Raw genomic sequence first — 20,844 nt, forward strand, 5'->3', positions numbered from 1 at the left:
GATTCTTGAGAAAAAGGCTAAATAAATGACTTTACATAAACCTGCAAATATGAGAAAGAATTTCTTCATTTATTTTAATATTATCAACAGCAAATAAAATAATGCAAAAAATGCTTAGTACTCAACTTTCTTGTCAACAGTATGTGGCAGTAGATAGTATAACTATTTTTTGTGTAAATGTTAATAAAAATAATAAGATCAAATGAACAAAACTATCATTAACCTGGTGACTTTGGAACACAGGTCCCAGCACACATGACTACTTAATAGATTGAACAGGATGATGATTGAGATATTTTATCTCAGTGAGAACTTCGGAATAATGATTGTTCTTCTAAAGTCTACTTCTCTATATAATCATTGAAGTATCTAATATTTTCTTTATGCAGGAGGAATCTTGATAAGACAAGAGGGTAGATGATGAAGGAATAGAAGCCAATGGATCAATGACCTATAAATGAAAATTGGTGAAAATCACATTGGTGAAAAACAGAAACTTCATGTTGAATATAATGTCTGGTCTTGAGACTTAATTACTTACTAATTATTTTTACAATAAAAATTTGATAGAGTAAGACATATGGCTTGAAATTCATATGATTTTTCTATAAAACATGTTGACTAAAACACTTACCTTCATATCACCAAAGATCAAGAGGAGGATCAAATTGAAAATGTCTAAATAAGACTCACATTTATATGCTATTAATTCTTCCACTTGAAAACTCTTTCAATAGAAAACTCTTTAATAAAACATATATGTAAATATTCTATGTCTTGAATTCATTTTTCCTAGGTAGATGCAGCTTTAAAATGTTATCGATTTCTCTTTTCTATATGTACAACATAAATATATTCATAAAATGTTTTTCTGTGATTTTAAAAATACATATATTTATATATGTGTATATATATTTGTGTAACTTCATATATGTACATATATGTCCATATAGCAAAAAGTGAGTAACAACATAGTGTGTCTATATGGAAAAGCAAAATGATGATTGATATTAATGACTATCATGTAGAAGTAACAAACACAGTTTACATGTAAGTAAATCTATCCTCTGAAGTTGATTACAGTTGACAATGCATTGTTCCTGAGGAGGGAAAATCACTCTATTGAGGATATGGCCACTAGTAGGTTTCCAATGTTCCACTGAAAGGCACCATACCCATAGGAGCAGCATTAATGGATTTAGTGAGTTCAGCTACAATGACAAAAGTAAGTAGAGAGGAGGTCTTTGCTGTTGATATATTGATACATTTCATTGTATACAGTAAGAAAATCTCATCTATAAAGCAAATATTAATGAATATCAACCAGGCAAAATAAAATATTATATAGATAGAAAAATTGCTCACTTTCTGTTGTCAAATAGTATGAACACAGCTTTATGTCTAAGAGTCACGTACCATGAGATGAACTGTCAGACATCAAGGTTTCAGGTCCACAGAAGACAAACACATGGCTCTTTATCATAAAGGGGGTGTTGAGAAAGCTTGATGTAGCTCAAGTTGGCTTCAAAGTAACCATTTACACTAGGATGACCTTAATCTCCTGATCATCATTCCTCCACTTCCAAGTGCTAGGATTACAAGATGTTCCACCACAACCTGCCACATCAATAGTTTTATCAAGCTATTATGCACACTGTAAGTCAACAAGAGCATGTGAGTATTAATGACAGCATTATTTCTAACAATGGCCACATGCATATGTTGATGTGAAAACTAAAGCACTCAACAAATAAAGGAATGTCACTGTGCATGTGCATGTGTGTCTAGTGAGAAAAACACATAAAATTGAGGAGTAGGGAGTTGGGAAGGTATTGGGAGAAGTTTGGGTAGAAGGAAACATGCAATATATTTATGAAAAAATGTTATGAAAAAAGTCTCACTTTAAAAGTTATACCAATTAGAAGAAATTTATTCAGGCAGTGCTTTTGTTGAACATATAAGAAATAACTTCAAATTATAACCATGTTTATATTCTTTATGCTAGTATATCCACTCTTAAACTTTATGCTAAGAATTAAGTTAGAATATTTTACTTTAGGATATGACACAATGTCAAAATATTTTCTATTAGTTTATAAAGTAACATTTAGTGTTTATAAATTTTCCTTCCTTGTTATTAAAATTAATTCAGATATCTAAAATAAAGAAACATTGAACACAGAAATACCTAAAATATCCATAATAAGAATGATATATAAATATGACTTGCAAAATCACACAGTACATAAATGAAACACTAATACTATGAAGATCTCAAATACAGAGCATTTTCATAGTACATTAGTTTAAAGAAAATTAAGTCTCCATTTATTGATTTTATAGGATACAAGTGTAGATATTTTAATATAAATTTTGTTAGTTTTCAAAATATTTTATAATATACATCAATATTTAAACTACAAAATCAATTTTCATTTAAAGTTCTGAAAAGAATGATGTACTGTCAGATCATTTTTTACACTATCAAAAATGGAACTTGTAGTAAAAGAGCACAGCATCATATATAATAACATGTTTACACTATTATACTCTTTCCATAAATGGTCAAACTGCTGAGTCAATGCCCTCTCACCTCTAAATACTCTTAGATTTCAAGTCTACACTTTCATTTAAGGGTTTACATAATTGGTTTAATGGTTTACATAAATGGCTGATCCCCAACATTCATGAATTTGAATATTAAAGAGTGGTCTCCAGTCTTGTTCAGGGACCTCTCACTGTAAAAATTGGTAACCGAATCATTTCTTTGAATGGTGATCATGGGGTATGTTCCTCCCTATGCCAACTCGCTATATTGACTACTATTTCCTTCACACTGACTGTAGCAAAAAAAGCTAATTGTAGCATCAATCTATCTGCAGACACCAGAACATTTTTGTTAATGCAAAATATGTATATACTTAAAACTTACAGAGGAAATAAACAGAAAGTTTGCCACTCTATGTAGCTTATTTGAAATATATTTCAAACAAGTAAAATATTATCAATAAAAATAAGTTGAAGTTGAAATGTTATTTTAAATTACAATTTATGTTAAATTCCATAAGTCAATCTTATTTTAATATAAAATTATCTACAAATAAAAATTGATTTTGTGTGTGTAGCTAAGCAAATGTCTATGGCTGTCAGGACAAAGAGTATGTTTCAGATTCCTGATCCTTTTTCTCTGCCCTCAGTGCTGCTCTGCTGATTTTCTTAAATGGCTCAACTCACTGGTGATACAATTTCTGTAATCTGAGGGAATTCTATTTCTTCCCATTTCCTTCCTAATGGATTTTTGAAACTTCTCCTTTGATAGCTAGGTGATTCATCACATTTTAAGGGACAGCCAAGGCAGTGACTACTGCCATTCAAGCAGTTCAGTGCATCAACCACATAATTTCCTAAACAGACCAGAGGTAGAATCTTAATACTGAGAGACACTTAAGAGGACGAGATAAACTTAAATAAGACAACTTCAGTTCATGAGGTTAATTATTCTGACCATAATATCCTTTCCTTTGCCCCATCTTAGTGTGTAGTTTTGCAATTAGAACATTTTATATTGATTTTCAATGTTGTATAGAGTTTAGCAGCAGTTGGTCTGTCATGACCCTTTATCAGCATTTTTCACAAACAGCAAGGCATTTTAATTTTTCACAAATACCTTTAATTCAAGCATTAGAATGGAAACTAGACTAGTGTGTAACTGAATGTGTATTTAGAAAATTGGCCATCCATGGCCAAACAAAGTGCTAGAGAGGCCCACAGAAATCCACAAAGATACCCCCACAATAGACTGCTGGCAATGGTCAAGAAACTGCCAGAACTGACCTACTCTGGTGATGGGATGGACAAACACTCTAATTGTTGTGCCAGAAACCCCATAGAAGGACTGAGGAATCTAGATGCAGAGATCCACCACTAGGCCATGGGTGTAGCTTCTGGAATCCAATTGGCGAGAAAGAGGAGGGTTTATATGAGCTAGAATTGTTGCGACCAAGGTTGGATAAAACACTGGGACAAATAGCCAAACGAATGGAAAGACATGAACTATGAACCAAAGGCTGAGGGGCCCCCAACTGGATCAGGCCCTCTGAATAGGTGAGACAGTTGATTGGCTCGATCTGTTTGGGAGGCATCTAGGCAGTGATACCGGGTCCTGTGCTCATTGCATGAGTTGACAGTTTGAAACCTGGGGCTTATGCAGGGATGCTTGGCTCAGTCTGGGAGGAGGGGACTGAACCTGCCTGGACTGAGTCTACCAGGTTGATCTCAGTCCTTGGGGGATCCTTTGCCCTGGAGGAGGTGGGAATCGGGGGTGAGCTGGGGGGAAGGGGAGAGAGGCAGGACGGGGGAGAACAAGGGAATCCGTGGCTGATATGTAGAACTGAATGGTATTGTAAAATAAAATAAAAGGAAAAAAAAAGAAAGAAAGGAGAGGTGAGAATACAGTTTCATTCCTAGTTGAATAGCTACTGAAAACTAATAGCTTCTTGGGAAGGAATGTTCAGTTTTCTTTAATGGTGTAGTCCCGGCTAAACTGATCATGCTCCAGTGAGAGTCTACTCATTCAAGATTATATGGGCAATTCAAATTGGACTAGACAGGTTTAATGAATAAAACAAAGAGAAAACAAGGTTGAGTAAGTAGGAAAGGAGAAATGTATCTGGGAAGGGTTAAAGAATGGGAGTGAATAAGATAAAAATAAGTATTAAGGTTTTAAACTTAAAACAAATATTGTATGCATGGCATACATAGAAACTACCTGGTATTTCTTGTTTTTTTTTCTTTTTTTTGTTTTTTGTTTTTTTAAGAAAACAAAGAATAAGTGAGCTCTAAATAATCCATTGTTGCCTTGAAAAGTTAATGAAATAGCACACAATGAATACAAGAAGCTAATGGTACTAGAAAATGTAACAAAAATGATCTCCCTTAATACATCCATGAAACACCAATTCTGCTGACTTAGTTGATTGCCTCTAAGGAAGACTTGTTTCAGACTTGTGACCTAAGGAGCAATGAGATAGCAAATGTTTGTTCTCTTAAAGGACGATATAATAACCTAAAGTCACAATAGAAAAATAAGTAAAGTATTAAATAAAGCACAATCTCTAATGTTTAAAAAAAAGAAAATTGGCAACATTTTATTGGACACTTTAGAAAAACATGCTGTCTCCTAGATTATTTTGTTTCAATTTGAAGATGACAAGTTGAAAATTATTTTCATTTCAATAAATTGGGGAAATATATAAGAAGGGAGAGAATAAACAGCCAATGAAGTAAGAAAGCAAGAAGGAAACGGAGGAAGGAACAGAGGACTGACAGAAAAAAGGAAGGAGGAAAGAAAGGAATTTGCACACTAGCAACTAATGCATTGGGCACTTGAGGAGTTATTACTTTAAACTGCTATTTTCTGGTGTTTAGAGTATTATTTCATTCACTTCTGTGTGCCCTAACTTTGACCATGAAAAAATGCTTATGAAGATAAGGAATCTGTGCATCACAGTTGACAGAAAATTTCAAGGACACAATTATGAACTGAAAAGTAAATTATTGCATTAAACACACAGTAGCCTGGCTACAGCATCCAAATTTAGAGTGTTTTATCACAATTTAAAAACATCTTCATAAATTCAGAAATGTGCCTCTGAGTCTCACCTTGTGTTGACTGTGTGTAAATCCTGAAGACATCTATCTCTTGTTTTCTAGTGAAATCAGTTCATATAATGGTGACCAAAATGCTATGTTTTAGCCAATGTCTCCTTCTGCACAGAAAAGAGAAGACCAGGTCTGGTAGTGAAGGTAGCAGTAGACAACTTCCTTCAAACTACAGTCAACATGATTTAATAATAAAAGAAAAATGAAGGAGCCAAATTCACTCCCTAATTGCAACTGAAATTAATGGATGTTCCCTGAGAGGTCATCTACCTGTGAGACTTCCTAACAGCTCTCCAAGGGTTTGGACAATTTCTGGCTCAAAGATATCAGAGACATAACTCTGAGGACATTGTCACTTGCTTGAGAAATTGTAATATTTTCAAAGTTTTTTAGAAATTTAAGGGCTGGTTTTATATGAAACACTTTCAGTTTCAGGATTAAGAAAGTATTATATACTGAATAGTTTGTAATGTCTCTGAGTGTAATTTAAATAAAATACTCACAAGCTCACCAAGCATGATAAGAGCTGAGTTCTGTTTCAAGGGATTTATCAATCAATCTTAAATATAATATCTACTGTTCTGGAAAACACTAGCAAGGACTGTTCATTAAAGAAAAAACATTTCACTGGGCCATGGAGGCACATGCCTTTAATCCCAGCACTCGGGAGACAGAGGCAGGGGATCTCTGTGAGTTCGAGGCCAGCCTGGGCTACAGAGTGAGTTCCAGGAAAGGCCCAAAACTTCACAGAGAAACCCTGTCTGGAATTTCATATATAAATATGTAAGAATGTATACACTAATAAAAATACTCATTCCCTAAAGAGTATTTTTGTGTTTTTTTTGACAAGGTCATGTATATATGTATATATATGCATATATATTATATGTATATGCTTATATGTGTGTGCCTGAGAGTGAATGTGTGTTTATGCAGTGTCTATGACCACAATGACTATACAGTACACTTTCTTATAGCCATTCCATTTATGCTCACCCCTTCCTTCTTCCCAACTATTCTTCCTCCTATATATGAGTCTATTGATTTTGACCTCCTGACTTTAAGGATTATGAATTGTGGATTATTTGATGGATTATAGACAACATGTCTGTGGTTACATGCTTAAAGAAATTGTACTCCTTAACCAGGAACATTTTATTGTCAGTGGCTCCTCAGGAAGACTTGGGAATTCATAACTCCCTTCCCTATGCATAATGGAACTTTTGCCAGTCCCTTGCAAGAATCAACAGGTGCTGATTGTTTCATGATGGAAATGATCACACTATTTCCTGAAGACAATGTTTCATTGCAATCTTCATCATCCTCAAGTTCTCATGACATTCCTCTCTTCTTTTCCAAGATATATTTTCCAAGATATATCCTGGATCTAGGGAGGGGATCATAGAGCTGTTCCATTTGGGGATAACCATTCAAAAGTCATTTAACCTCTACACTTGGAAACTGTATAGTTCTTTGCATTAAGTATCACACACTGCAAAACGAAGCTATTCTATACTAGGCTAAGAAGTGCACTGGGGGTACAAACACAAATGTATACAAGGCTTCCATCATGTCTATTCAGGAAAAAAAAGAAAAGAAAAGAATAGTAGATTCTTCCCTAGGTCCTTGAACTTCTTGATAAGCTTTTATCTGTTATCTTCAGGGCTTTGATATTGATATGAATTGGCTGAAAGGGAATAAAGAAATGACAAATGTGTATAGAAAAGCTGGGGTAGAAAGAAGCATGGACTCTGATGGAGATACAGCAAGAGAAATTTGGAAATGTTGCATGTTCCTCATACACTTCAGGAGACAAGGGGAAGTAGATTAGTGAATCTCCATCAACACATTGAATAGCACCTTCTTTGTCTATGAACACTTGCTAGAGTGAAAAACATTCTTTAAAAATTCTCCACTGTGAAACCCTAAGATATTAAAAACAAGTTGCATACTTTCCATATGTAAGAATGCAGAATAAATATTCTCATTCCCTAAGGGAAGAAAAAGGACATAGACAGAATGCTATAATGAAAATGACAGCACAGTCTGTGGTGATGTATTGTGCACCCCAATATATTGTGAACCCTAATATTGTACCTTAATCAACTTACCTAGGGATCAGAGACTAGAACAGCCACTAGATTAGACATAGAAGTCAGGCAGTGGGGGCACACATGCCTTTAATCCTATCACTTGGGAGGCAGAGATTCATCTGGATCTCTGTGAGTTCAAGGCCATACTGGGAACAGAGCCAGGTATGTTGGCACACACCTTTAATCCCAGGATTTGAGCTCTCATGTCTTGGCTTGGGATGGACACATTCCTTTAATCCCAGGAAGTGATGGCAGAAAGCAGAAAGGTATATAAGGCATGAGGACCAGAAACTAGAAGCTCTTAACAGCTCTTCAGCTGAGATCCATTTGGATGAAGATAGAGGTTTTCAGTCTGAGGAAAGAAGATCAGCTGAGGAGTTGGCAAGGTGATGTTGACTGTGGCTTGTTCTGTTTCTCTGATCTTTCAATGTTCAACCCAGTATCTGGCTCTGTATTTTTTTATTAATAAGACCATTTAGCATTTTGTGTTACAAAAACCCAATAGGATAAACTCCAAATCCTATAGTTCTATATACTCTGCCTTCTAGGACTTATAAAGCATTTATGCAAGTGATCTGGAGGTACTATGTACCACAATGTCTCTAGGTCTACTGCTTATTTTACAAGCAACCTTTCTCCTGATTAGTATCTACTCACTACATGGAAACTTCTTCTTCTCTTATGCCCCATGGCCTGGCATGTTCAGCACACTGGTGTCTTCATTGCAACTAAGGATTACCTACATATCTTTAAATAGCAGCCTCTCAGGGACTCTTTGTAGGGATCCCAGCCCTTCCATACTTTACAAAAGCTCTGTATTTATCTGGAAATGTGAAACAAGACTCTATGACTTTTTTCTGAAGTGTTAAAAGTTGATATCTGTTTTTATACCTTCAAACTTCAGAAGTTCCCAAATAAAAAGTTCTTGGTTTCAAATCTTGTTTTCATGTCCTTCAGCCAGGTGGAATACTTCTGTTCCAGATTTCCTGGATGAGCCGGGCGGTGGTGGCATACTCCTTTAATCCCAGCACTCGGGAGGCAGAAGCAGGCAGATCTCTGTGAGTTCAAGGCCAGCCTGGTCTCCAAAGCGAGTTCCAGGAAAGGCGCAAAGCTACACAGAGAAACCCTGTCTCGAAAAAAAGATTTTCCTGGATGACTTAGAGCCCGAGTAACAGGTGCTTGGCACTGATTTCACATCTTCTTACTTGAACACCTTTCTTCTTATTTCCATTAAAGTTTGATTTAATTTTTCTCATTACAAGGACACTCATGCCTCTCATTTTCATGCTTGTCATTTCAGATACTTTATTATTAAAGATTGTTTGCTTCTAATTCTTCTCCTCATTGACTCAAATAATATAATTAATTAATTTGTGTAATGTATAATGTGTGTTTGGGCAACACATGTATGCATAGGCAAGAGGTATTCCTTAGTGTCTCTTCCTCTTTCCCCTATAACTTTTGTGGCAGAGTCTTTTACTGAACATGTACCTCAACTATTTAGCTTGACTCACTGGCTAGTGTATTCCATGTATTTCCGGGTCCAGTCTTCCCAGAACTATGGTTATAGGCATGATCATTGTTTCTATCCTGGATATTTAAATGGCTACTAGGGATCTGAACTTAAAAGTCCCAGAAATACAAACAGGTATGATAGCAACTGAGCTATCTTGCAGACCTCAGCTTTCATTTTATTTTGTATATTTATACAAATTACTTGGTGCTATTATTTTTATAGTGTTTATATTTATTGAAGTTAGAGAACCAGGAGAAAAAGAAAATGGTATTTTAACACAGAGACAGAGAGAAGAATAATCAGCAGATAGAAAGTTTGAAGTTGTGAAAATGATTCATGGCCAAGGTAAAAGTAACAATATTTTTGCTAGATAGAAACATTATAAGAATTAAACTACACCCTGCACTGATTGGGAACAGGTAATTCCCCATTTCCAGACTGAGCAGGTCAGTTCTCTGTCCCCTAGGCCCTGGGCACACATTCTGTGCCCCTCCTCCCAACTCCCAGACAGTGCAGCCCTAGAGACTGGGCAGCAGATTCTCCCCCCACCCCACTCACCAAACCAGTCATCCCCTGTGGCACCAGTGACCAACAGAGCCATAACCCTACCCTGTAGCAATCAGGAACAGGTCCCATCTCTGGACTGGGCCGACTAGGTCTCTAGCCCCTAGGCCTGGGGGACACATTCTGTGCACCCACCCACATCCATTGTAGACCCAAGGACCACATAGCTGCCTCTTCCTCCACCCCCTTGCCAAGCCAACCATCCCCTGTGGCACAAGTGACCACCAGAGCCATAAGCCCATCCTATAACAATTGGGAATAGCTGCTCCCTGAGACAAGCCCTACTAGGGCCAATTGGACTAAGGGCTGTTCCCTGAAACACAGAGTCCATCAGCAGTGATTGTACCAAGAGTCCTGATTTGACCAAGAGCTCCCATTTGACAAAGAGTATCAATCAGACCAACAGAGGCTTCCTTAGACACAATCACTGCTTACATTGAGTGGAGGAAGAAATGGGTAGATGACAGTGCAAAAATACAGTCAACAACATAAATACCAACATGGCACAATCAGAACCTAGTGGTTCTACATTAGCAAGACCTGAATATCCCAATGAAGAAAAAGCAGAAGAAAATGACCTTAAAAATGACTTTAAGAAGATAATAGAGGTCTTTAAAGAGGAAATAAAAAATTCCCATAAATAAATCAAGGTTTAACCTGGCAGTGGTGGCGCATGCCTGTAATCCCAGCACTCGGCAGGCAGAACCAGGTGGATCTCTGTGAGTTCAAGGCTAGCCTGGTCTACAGAGCAAGATCCAGGACAGGCACCAAAACTACACAGAGAAACCCTGTCTCAAATAAAATAAAATAAAATAATATAAAATAAAAGAGAAAATAAAAAGAAATCAAGGAAAAGAAAAAAATTGGAAGAAATCAATAAACCCTTTAAAGACAAGAAAATGCAATTAAACAGGTGAAGGAAAATTTCATGATTTGAAAAATGAAATAGACGCAATAAAAAAAATGCAAACTGAGGGAATACTGGAAATGGAATATCTGAGTTAATGAACAGAAACTCCAGATGCAAGCTAACCAATAGAGTGCAAGAGATGGAAGAGAGAATATCTGGCAGTGAAGATATGGTAGAGGAAATAGATTTGTCAGTCAAAGAAAACACTAAATCCAACAAAGTCATAACACAAAATGTCCAAGAAATTTGTGACACAATGAAATGACTAAGCATAAGAATAATAGGGCTAGAAGAAGGAGAAGAATACCAACTCAAAGGCACAGAAACTATATTCAACAAAATCATAGAAGAAAACTTTCCCAATCTAAAGAAGGAAATGCTTATGAAGATACAAAAAGCTTACAGAACACAAAATTGACTGGATCAAAAAAAAAAAAAAGAGCCCCTCACCACATAATTATCTAACCACTAAACATAAAGAATAAAGGAAAAATATTAAGAGCTGGAAAGGAAAAAGGCCAAATAACATATAAAGGCAGACCCAAAAGAATAACACCTGACTTCTCAATGGAGCCTCTTAAAGCCAGATAGGCATGCAGGCACTAAGAGACCATGGATGCCAACCCAGAATATTTTACTCAGCAAAACTCTCAATTGCCATAGATGGAGTAAACAAAATATTCCATGACAAAACTAGATTTAAACAATATGTATCCACAAATCCAGCCCTACAGAAAACACTAGAATGAAAAAAAATCCAACCTAAGTAAGTTAGATACACCCATGAAAACACAGGTAATAGTCCCACACCAACAAATACTAAAGAAGAGAAACACAACACTACCAACAAAAAGTAACAGGAGTTAACAATCACTGGTCATTAATATCCATTAATACCAATGGTCTCAACTCACTTATAAAAGGACACAGGCCAACAGAATGGATACAAAAACGGGATCCATCCTTCTGCTGAATACAAGAAACACACCTCAACTTCAAAGACACACTACCTCAGAGTAAAAGACTGGGAAAAGAATTTCCAATAAAATGGACTTAAGAAGCAAGCTGGGTAGCTATCCTAATATTCAATAAAATAGACCTCAAACTAAAATCAATCGAAACAGATCAGGAAGGATATTACATATTTATCACAGAGAAAATCCACCAAGATGAAGTTTCAATTCTGAACATTTATGCACCAAATATAAGGGCACCCACATTTGTAAAGCTTAAAGCACACATCAAACCCTACACATGGGTAGTGGGAGATTTCAATACCCCACTCTCATCAATGGAGAGGTCTGCCAGACAGAAACTTGAGAGAAAAATAAGGGAACTGAAACATAATATGACTCAAATGGACTTAATAGATAGCTACAGAACATTCCACTCTAACAAAAAAAAAAATACACCTTCTTCTCAGCACCACATGGAATCTTCTCTAAAACTGACCACATGCTCAGTCACAAAGAAAGTCTCAACAGATACAAAATAAAATTGGAATACCCTCCTGTATTTTATCAGACCACCATGGCTTAAAGTTAGTTTTCAACAATTACAAAAATTACAGAAAGCCTACAATCTCATGGAAACTGAATAATGCCCAAGTGAATCACCAATAGGTCAAGGAAGAAATAAAAAAAAAATTAAAGAATTCCAAGAATTCAATGAAAATGACAGTACATCATACCCAAACTTATGGGACACTATGAAAACAGTGCTAAGAGGAAAATCCATTGCACTAACTGACCACATAAAGAAGATGGAGAAATCTCACACTAGTGACTTAACAGCACACCTGAAGGCTCTAGAACAAGAAGAAGCAAACTCACCCAGGAGGAATAGATACCAGGAAAAAATCAAATTGAGTGCTCAAATAAATAAAATAGAAACAATGAGAACAATACAAAGAATCAATGAAACAAACAGTTGGTTCTTTGAGAAAATCAACGAGATAGACAAGCCCTTATTCAAATTAACCAAAAGGCAGAGAGAGAGCATCCAAATTAACAAAATCACAAATGAAAAGGGAGATCTAGCAACAGACAATGAGGAAATCCAGAGAATCATCAGGTCATACTTCAAAAACTTGTACTCCATAAAATTGGAAAATATGAAATAAATGGACAGTTTTCTGGATAGGTACCACATACCAATGTAAATGTAACCATCTTGTTAAATAAGAAACACAGAGCCAAATACAGAGTTAAAAGCCAGGAGGTCAGAGCAATAGCTAAGAGCTGAGATTAAAAACCTACCCTTCACTGCCACTGCTGTCCTACCTCTCTGCAAGAGACCTACTTCCTGTGTGTTTATCCTTTTTATTGACTTTCTATTCTGCCTTCTCATTGGTTGTAAACCCAACCACATGACCTCCTTATCGATGCCCATCTATAAGACCTCCAGATCTTCCATGGTTGGTATTGAGATTAAAGGTGTGTGTCTCCATGCTGGTGATATCCTTGAACACATAGAGATCTGCCTGTCATGTGATCGGGATTAAGGGCATGTGCTACCACTGCCAGACTTCTGCTATGGCTTAAATTAGCTCTGACCCCAGGCAACTTTATTTATTAACATACAAGTAAAACCACATTTCAGTACAAATAAAATATCACCATATACCAAAATTAAATCAAGACCAGATAAACAATTAAAAAAAACCAATAACCCCTTAGGAAATAGAAAGAGTCATTAAAAGTCTCCCAACCAAGCCAGGACCAGATGTTTTCAATGCAGAATTCTATCAGATTTTCAAGGAAGAACTAATTCCAATACACTTCAAACTGTTCCACACAATAGAAACAGAAAGAACATTACCAAACTCCTTCTATGAGGCTACAATTACCCTGATACCCAAACCACACAAAGATGCAATAAAGAAAGAGCATTACAGACCAATCTCCCTCATGAATATTGATGCAAAAATACTCAATAAAATGTTGGCAAACTGAATGAAAGAACACATCAAAATTTATTCACTATGACCAAGGAGACTTTATCCCAGAGATGCAAGGTTGGTTTAACATGCAAACATCTGTCAGTGTAATACCCCATATAAGTAAACTGAAAAAAAAATCCCACTAGATGCTGAAAAAGCCTTTGATAAAATCGAACACCCATTCATGATAAAGGTCCTACAGAGATCAGGAATAAAAGAAACATACCTAAACATAATAAAGGCAATTTACAGCAAGCTGAAAGCCAACATCAAATTAAATGGAGAGTAACTCAAAGTGATTCCAACAAAATCAGGAACAAGACAAGGCTGTCCACTCTACCCATATTTATTCAATATAGCACTTGAAGTTCTAGGGTTTTTTTTTTTTTTTTTTTTTTTTTTTTTTTTGCGGGGGTATTATTTTTAATAGAACAAAGAGGCATTCAGCTTGTATTTGTAAAAAGTTCCAAAAATTTCAATCTCACACATGGGCTATGCTGGAGGGAACATCAGGAACTGGTGGGGGTAGGAGGTGGGCATGGGGCAGCTCCACCCTCACAGTTTGGTGAATCCACACAGAATAGCTGAGCTCTTGCCACAGCCACTCAAAGGTACCTATGAGAGGCTACTGTGCATTCACAAGATAGCTATCTGTCTCATGAAGCTTGAACACCTACCAGCTTTGTCCAAGACACTGCCATAAGGGACCTGGAGCTTCACTGGTTCTGACAATGAAAGGTTCTTGCACAGCCTCAAAATAAAAACCCCAAACAACAAAAACAAAACATTGTTGTTTTACAGAAAACAAATTTTTCTTTGAGGTCAAAGATGAAAGAGAAGATGATATCAGGCAGAAAGGCTGAAGGGCCTGGTTCTCTCCTGTCTCTGCCTCTTCAGCATATGCTACCAGTGTGTGTCACCATAACCAGGGACTGGGGAGAAATAGTCTTCAGGAAAGAGAATACCTATTGGTTACCCAATATGAAATATTCAGCCCTGAAAACATACCTATGAGTAACATTATACAGATTGAGGCAGTTATATGTAGGAATATACATGCATGTACATATATGCACATAGTAATAATTATTGAAAAAGGCCATAACCAAGAAAGAGAGCAATGGGGTTTATGTGGGATAGTTTGAAGGGAGAAAAAGTAGAGAAAAAATGTATTAAATTATAATCACAAAAAAAGAGAAAACAATGTTTTCTCACATAGAACATTGAAGAACCCTCTAAAGAATAATGTCACTTCATTCTGTATAATACCTAAACAACATAATAGCTGTGTAGGTAAATATTGACTTCTTTATCATTCCATTATCCTTGAATTATGCCCCTTTTTGTTGATAATTGTATAGGATGAATAAGTGGGTGTGTAGCATATACATGTCTGTACTCAAGAGGAGAGTACAATGTTTGTGCATGTGCACATATGTGCAATTACATAGGACCACATTGACCATGTTCATCTGCTGCACATTACCTGCAGATTACCAGTCCTCTGAACTTCTGGGATCTACTTATCTCTGTTAACCCAACACTAACTTAAAGGGCCCTGTGATGCCTGGCTTCTGACATGGGTGCTGGAAATCAGAACTGATGTCCTTCTTTTAGCACAGCATGAAGTGCTCCTATCCACTAATCCACTTCCACAGCATAGTAAGAGTAATATTTAATATTTGTCAGAAACTGCTGTCAATCTCTTTCACACTTTCCTGATGGCATTTTTCATTTCCTTGTTCCTGAAAGTGTAAACCATAGGATTGAGCAATGGTGTCAAGACTGCAGTAAATACAACAGCATTTTTCTCAAAGCAGAATGCAGATGTTAGTCTTGCATATGTTAATATGCATGGGACAAAGAACAAAACCACCACACTAATGTGATATTCACAGGTGGAGAGAGCTTTAAGTCGCCCTTCAGAGCTGTGGGATCTCAGAGAGTACAATATGACACCATAGGAGATTAGCAAAATAGAGAAGATTATGATGCAGATAGACCCACTGCTGGCAAATACCAAAATGACAAATATGTGTGTGTCAGTACAGGCAAGCTTCAGTAATGGGAACAAGTCACACATGTAATGATCAATGACATTGGGTCCACAGAAGGGCAGGTGCAAAATGTATGATAGAATGCAAGAAGCCTCCTGCCCAGGCTACTCCCACCAGAATGCCACACACCCTCCTGTTCATGATGGAAGAATAGTGAAGGGGCTTGCAAATGGCCACATAGCGGGCATAGGCAATGGCAGACTGGATGATCACTTCTGCCCCAGCAAAAAAGTGGACTGTAAACAGTTGTGTCATGCAACATTCAAAGGAAATGGTCTTCTTCTCATAGAAGAAGTCTACAATCATCTTGGGTGTGACAGTAGAAGAAGTGCATGCATCCAGGAAGGAGAGGAATATCAAGAAGAAGTACATGGGGGAGCCCAGCAGTGCAGGGCTGTAGACGATGGTCACCACAATCATCATGCTGCCCCCAAGAGTTGCAAGGTAGACCAAAGAAAATACAACAAACAATATTTTCTCAACTTTTGAGTTCTGTAAAAGGCCCAGGAAGATGAACTCAGTGACACAGCTCTGGTTTTCCATGATCACAAGATAATGAGAAAGTAAGATGTCTTCTACTACATCTATAATTGGAGGGAAACAAATACTTGATGCAGTTTACAGAATCACTATTAACAAGTTGGTGTGCCTTTATGCAAAATTATCTTAATTCATTTCTATTAGTAACACAATATTTGTTTTTGTTTTGTTTTTTACTTTTTTATTATTTTATTTTATTTTACAATACTATTCCGTTCTACATAACAGCCACAGATTACCTTGTTCTCTCCCTTCCTGTCCCCCTCCCCTTCCCCCCAGTGCACCCCCCATTCTCACCTCTTCCAGAGCAAGGCCTCCCCTGAGGACTGAGATCGACCTGATAGACTCAGTCCAGGCAGGTCCAGTCCCTTCCTCCCAGATTGAGCCAAGCATCCCTGCATAAGTCCCAGGTTTCAAACAGCTAACTCATGCAATGAGCCCAGGACCTGGTACCACTGCCTAGATGCCTCCCAAACAGATCAAGCCAATCAACTGTCTCACCTATTCAGAGGGCCTGATCCAGCTGGGGGCCCCTCAGCCTTTGGATCATAGTTCATATGTTTCCATTCGTTTGGCTATTTGTCCCTGTGCTTTATCCAACCTTGGTTTCAACAATTCTCGCTCATATAAACCCTCCTCTTTCTCGCTAATTAGACTCCCGATGCTCCACCCAGGGCCTAGCCATGGATCTCTGCATCGAGATTCCTCAGTCCTTGGATAGGGTTTCTGGCACAAATCTATTAGGGTGTGTGGCCATCCCATCACCAGAGTGAGTCCGTCCTGGCTTTCTCTTGGCCATTGGTTATTATTCTAGGAGATTGTTTTGAAATGTATTTCAAAAAATAAACACTGTTATTACACGTGATAATCATTGAATTCTAATATTAATTGAAATTGCTCTTATTAAAGTCCATCAATCCACCATATTTTCATGTATACTTACAAGCTACCAATAAAAGATGTATTACTTGTCTGTGTGTCAATGGAAATTTCTTTCTACAGCTCTCTGGAAAAGATGCTCTCCAACAACAACTAATCCTCTTTTTCTCCCCTCAGTGTTGATCTGCTATTGTCCTTAAATGTCTCAACTTTCTTATCTTACTATTTCTGAAACATTGGAGAAAGCACTTTTCTCTGTTTCCTCTCCTATCCTTCCTAATGGACTTCTGAAACTCCTCTTTGATGACTTTGGTGAATCAGCTCATTTTGGAAGAATGATCAAGCCAGACTACCAGCCCTAAAGCAGTTCAAAGCTTCAATTTAGATTTTCCTAAAACAGTTCTGAGGCAAAAACACTAATGTTGGGAGAACTTATTAGACATAAATCACAAGCCTTTTTGTTTTGTAACATAGGTAACTTTGAACATAAGGTTATTTGTGGGGCTGTGTTTTAGTGTTAGGTCGTGGATATAGTACACATTTTTTAATATTCATTTGCCATATTATATAGAGAATAACAGAGCCTCAATCTGCTGTAACCCTATCAGCATTCTTTACAAAACCTCAAAGCATACAACCTTTACATACAAATATCAGAATGGTGAGCATACATAATACATACATAATCATAATCATGTATTTAGAAAAAAATAAATTATGATTGAATGGATAATAAACACAAAATTTGGTGTCTTTTTATATTATATGGTTTCACCACAAATGTGGAAATGTGAAATTATAATTGACTACAGTAAAATTGAAGAAATGCATGATCATCAGAGGACAGGAAAACAAGGAAGTAAGAACTGCCCAGGAAGACAGAAAGCAGAGGAGAGAGAGAGAGAGAAAGAGAGAAGCAGAGACAGAGACAAAGAGAGGAGAGACATAGAGCTGGAGAAGTGGTGCATGTAGGATAGGAAGGGAGGAAGAAGGGCTGGAAAGAATTTACAATCTGGAGACTGTTTTTTATGGGCATGTGAGCCATTATTACCTTTAAGTATATATTTGTGGGCTATTACTATTAAAATTAAGTGTATATTTGTGGATATATTTGTGTGTATTTTTATTTTCTAGAGTCCATGTGTATCATTTTATTGCCTTCTATATTTTATTGCCTCTAATTTTTATAATAAAATTTCCAATTTAGAATAAGGATATTGATCATTAGAGTTTATATTACTCTCTCAAAAACACACTCATAAAATGAAAAACTCAGTTTTTTTTTTAAACACAGAGTCTTGACCACAACACCAAAACTATAAATTGCTTTATCACAATTTAAATCATCTCTGGAGATGTAAAAGTTTACTTTATATGTCTAATCTTATGTCAGTTGTATGAAAATCCTGAATATAGCAATGCCCCATTTTCTGAGGAGTGCAATCCATTCACAGGTCATCAAAACGCAGTTTGTATCCAGTGCTTCCTACCATGTGTAACAGAGAAGAGCAAATCTCACAGTGTCAGAAGAGAATGTTACCAATGCTTCTCTAACATTTTTTGCATTGTGTTTTAAGCATAAAAGCAAAATAAAAGCCAATGTTCCACTTTAATAATGAATAGAATTTAATATGGGTTTCTTGAGTGTCTGATCCACCTGTGAGACCTATTCTTGGCTCCCTCAGGGTTTGTACGATTTATGGTCCCAGGAGTATCCAAGGCACAATTTCATGTACTTTTTCATTTGATTGTTTATAAAAACTTCATTTCTCAACCAAAATCATGTTTAAAATATTGGGGTGGAGATGTTTCTAGCTGATAATCTTTAAGGTAGTATTACTCTAAGCAATAAAACACTATTATATAATGTGTGGAATGCAGCATCTCTGTGCAGAATTTAAGTAGAATGCTTGTGTACTAACAAAAATAAAAGTCTATTTTTGTCGTGAGGACTCTACCAATCAATTCATGAGGATAATTTGTCTAGCTTTAGGAAAATACGAGCAAGGAGTGCATTCATTAATAGATGTATTGATTTCCTCTAAGAATATTTTATTTTATTTGCTTTTTGACAATGTCACAATTATCAAAATGCAAATATGGTATTATGATAATATGACTACATATTACATTCCTGTTCTGATGAACCCCCCACTTCTTTTCAGTTGGTCCTTCTGTATCTGCTGCTTTTGTTTCTGATCCACAGACTATAAGGTTGCTTGTATGAGCCTGGGCCAGGAATTATTTATTCGAGTTTGTTCAACTTCACTCATGTTATTATATACCTAAAGAAAGTGATACCTCTTCTCAAGCAATATTTAACTGTCAATAACTCCTCAATGAAGGGAGAGAACTCATGAGTCCATTCCTTATCAATGATTCATGTTACAGGATTGAATCGTGTGCCAGTATTGTGTGATTTCCATTTTTCTTTCATATCCAGTACAAGTCATTTCATAGCATCATCCTCTTGCTTCCAGTGTCTTTCATTCCTTCTGCCTCCCTTTAAAATATTTCCAGATGTTGGAGGAGGTAATACAGCTGTGCCATTTAGGACTAACCATTGATGGGTTACTTATTTTCTGTACTTGGAAGAGATGTGAGTCTATGCACTAATTTCCACACACTGTAAAAAGAAGCTAGTCCGGGATGATCATTGGTTTAGGATAACCAGTTGATGTGCTTTTCCCCGGAGAAGAGTATCTCTCCCATTCTCAGAATTACTTAGCTGCCTTTCCATCAGATGGAGGACAGGGAAAGTAAAAAAGATGTAATTATTTTATATTCTCAAAGCATAAAGAAATAGTTTTTAAAAAGGAGCTATTTTGTTTATAACTAAGAGGGGCCCTAGACTATCCATAAAAATGTGAATATTTAGAAAGCTGACACAATGTTTATTTAGCAAAACAATAGTAATATATCCTCTCCTAGGGCTTGTGACCTTGTTCTTCATAGGCTTTTGGCTGTGTTTTCAGTACAAGGTATGTGTTCCCTCCTATTGACCATATTTCAACTTCAGTCTCAAAGGGTTTTTACCCAAAACAGTCATGATTCTACTGCACCGGTGAATATATCTTACCTATTTGAACATTATCCAGCATGCCATGCTGTTGCTTGCTAAAATATTTATATTTTATGAGTTTTCTTCAAAAACTGACTGTACAGTATATTCTATAACTATGAAATCTAGCCATCAGAGATGAATATAGTAAGTAATTATTAAGTGTAAGTGCTTACAAAATTAAAAACAAGTTATAGATGCCTTATACATATATTTGCACAAGCGAAATTTCTATTCCAGAAGGGAATGGTGTATAGCAAATCATGATTGTTCAAAAGTGTTTGCAAAAGTCAGAACGGTAAGCTCTAAATCCTTCAGCTCCAATTTATCTGGTATCTTGGACTTACAATGTATATCTGAGATCTAAAGTATTTAGTTAGCCCCTCCACTTCAGCACTGCTACTGTAATACAGCAACGGATATCATGTCTGGGCTCCATTCCATAGACAGAAATTCCATCTGCCAATGTTGCATGGTCTGCTCTCTTCAGCACCTTGTTTCTCCATTGATACAAGGCTTTACCATCACAGTTTTAAGTAGCTGTTTATGAGGACGGTACTGGACCTTGTCTATTAGTCTACAATGTACACGGCTAGCTGAAGTCAGAATAGAGGAAATGTCA

The 20,844-nt window shown here is 36.6% G+C and overlaps 1 pseudogene; it reads right to left on the reverse strand.

Moving 5' to 3' along the window:
• Nucleotides 1-15,393: 15,393 nt before the first annotated feature.
• Nucleotides 15,394-16,285, reverse strand: LOC102923604 (olfactory receptor 4C15-like; annotated as a pseudogene).
• Nucleotides 16,286-20,844: the final 4,559 nt, after the last annotated feature.

Source organism: Peromyscus maniculatus, chromosome 4 (genome assembly GCF_049852395.1).
Source record: "Peromyscus maniculatus bairdii isolate BWxNUB_F1_BW_parent chromosome 4, HU_Pman_BW_mat_3.1, whole genome shotgun sequence".
NCBI lineage: Eukaryota > Metazoa > Chordata > Mammalia > Rodentia > Cricetidae > Peromyscus > Peromyscus maniculatus.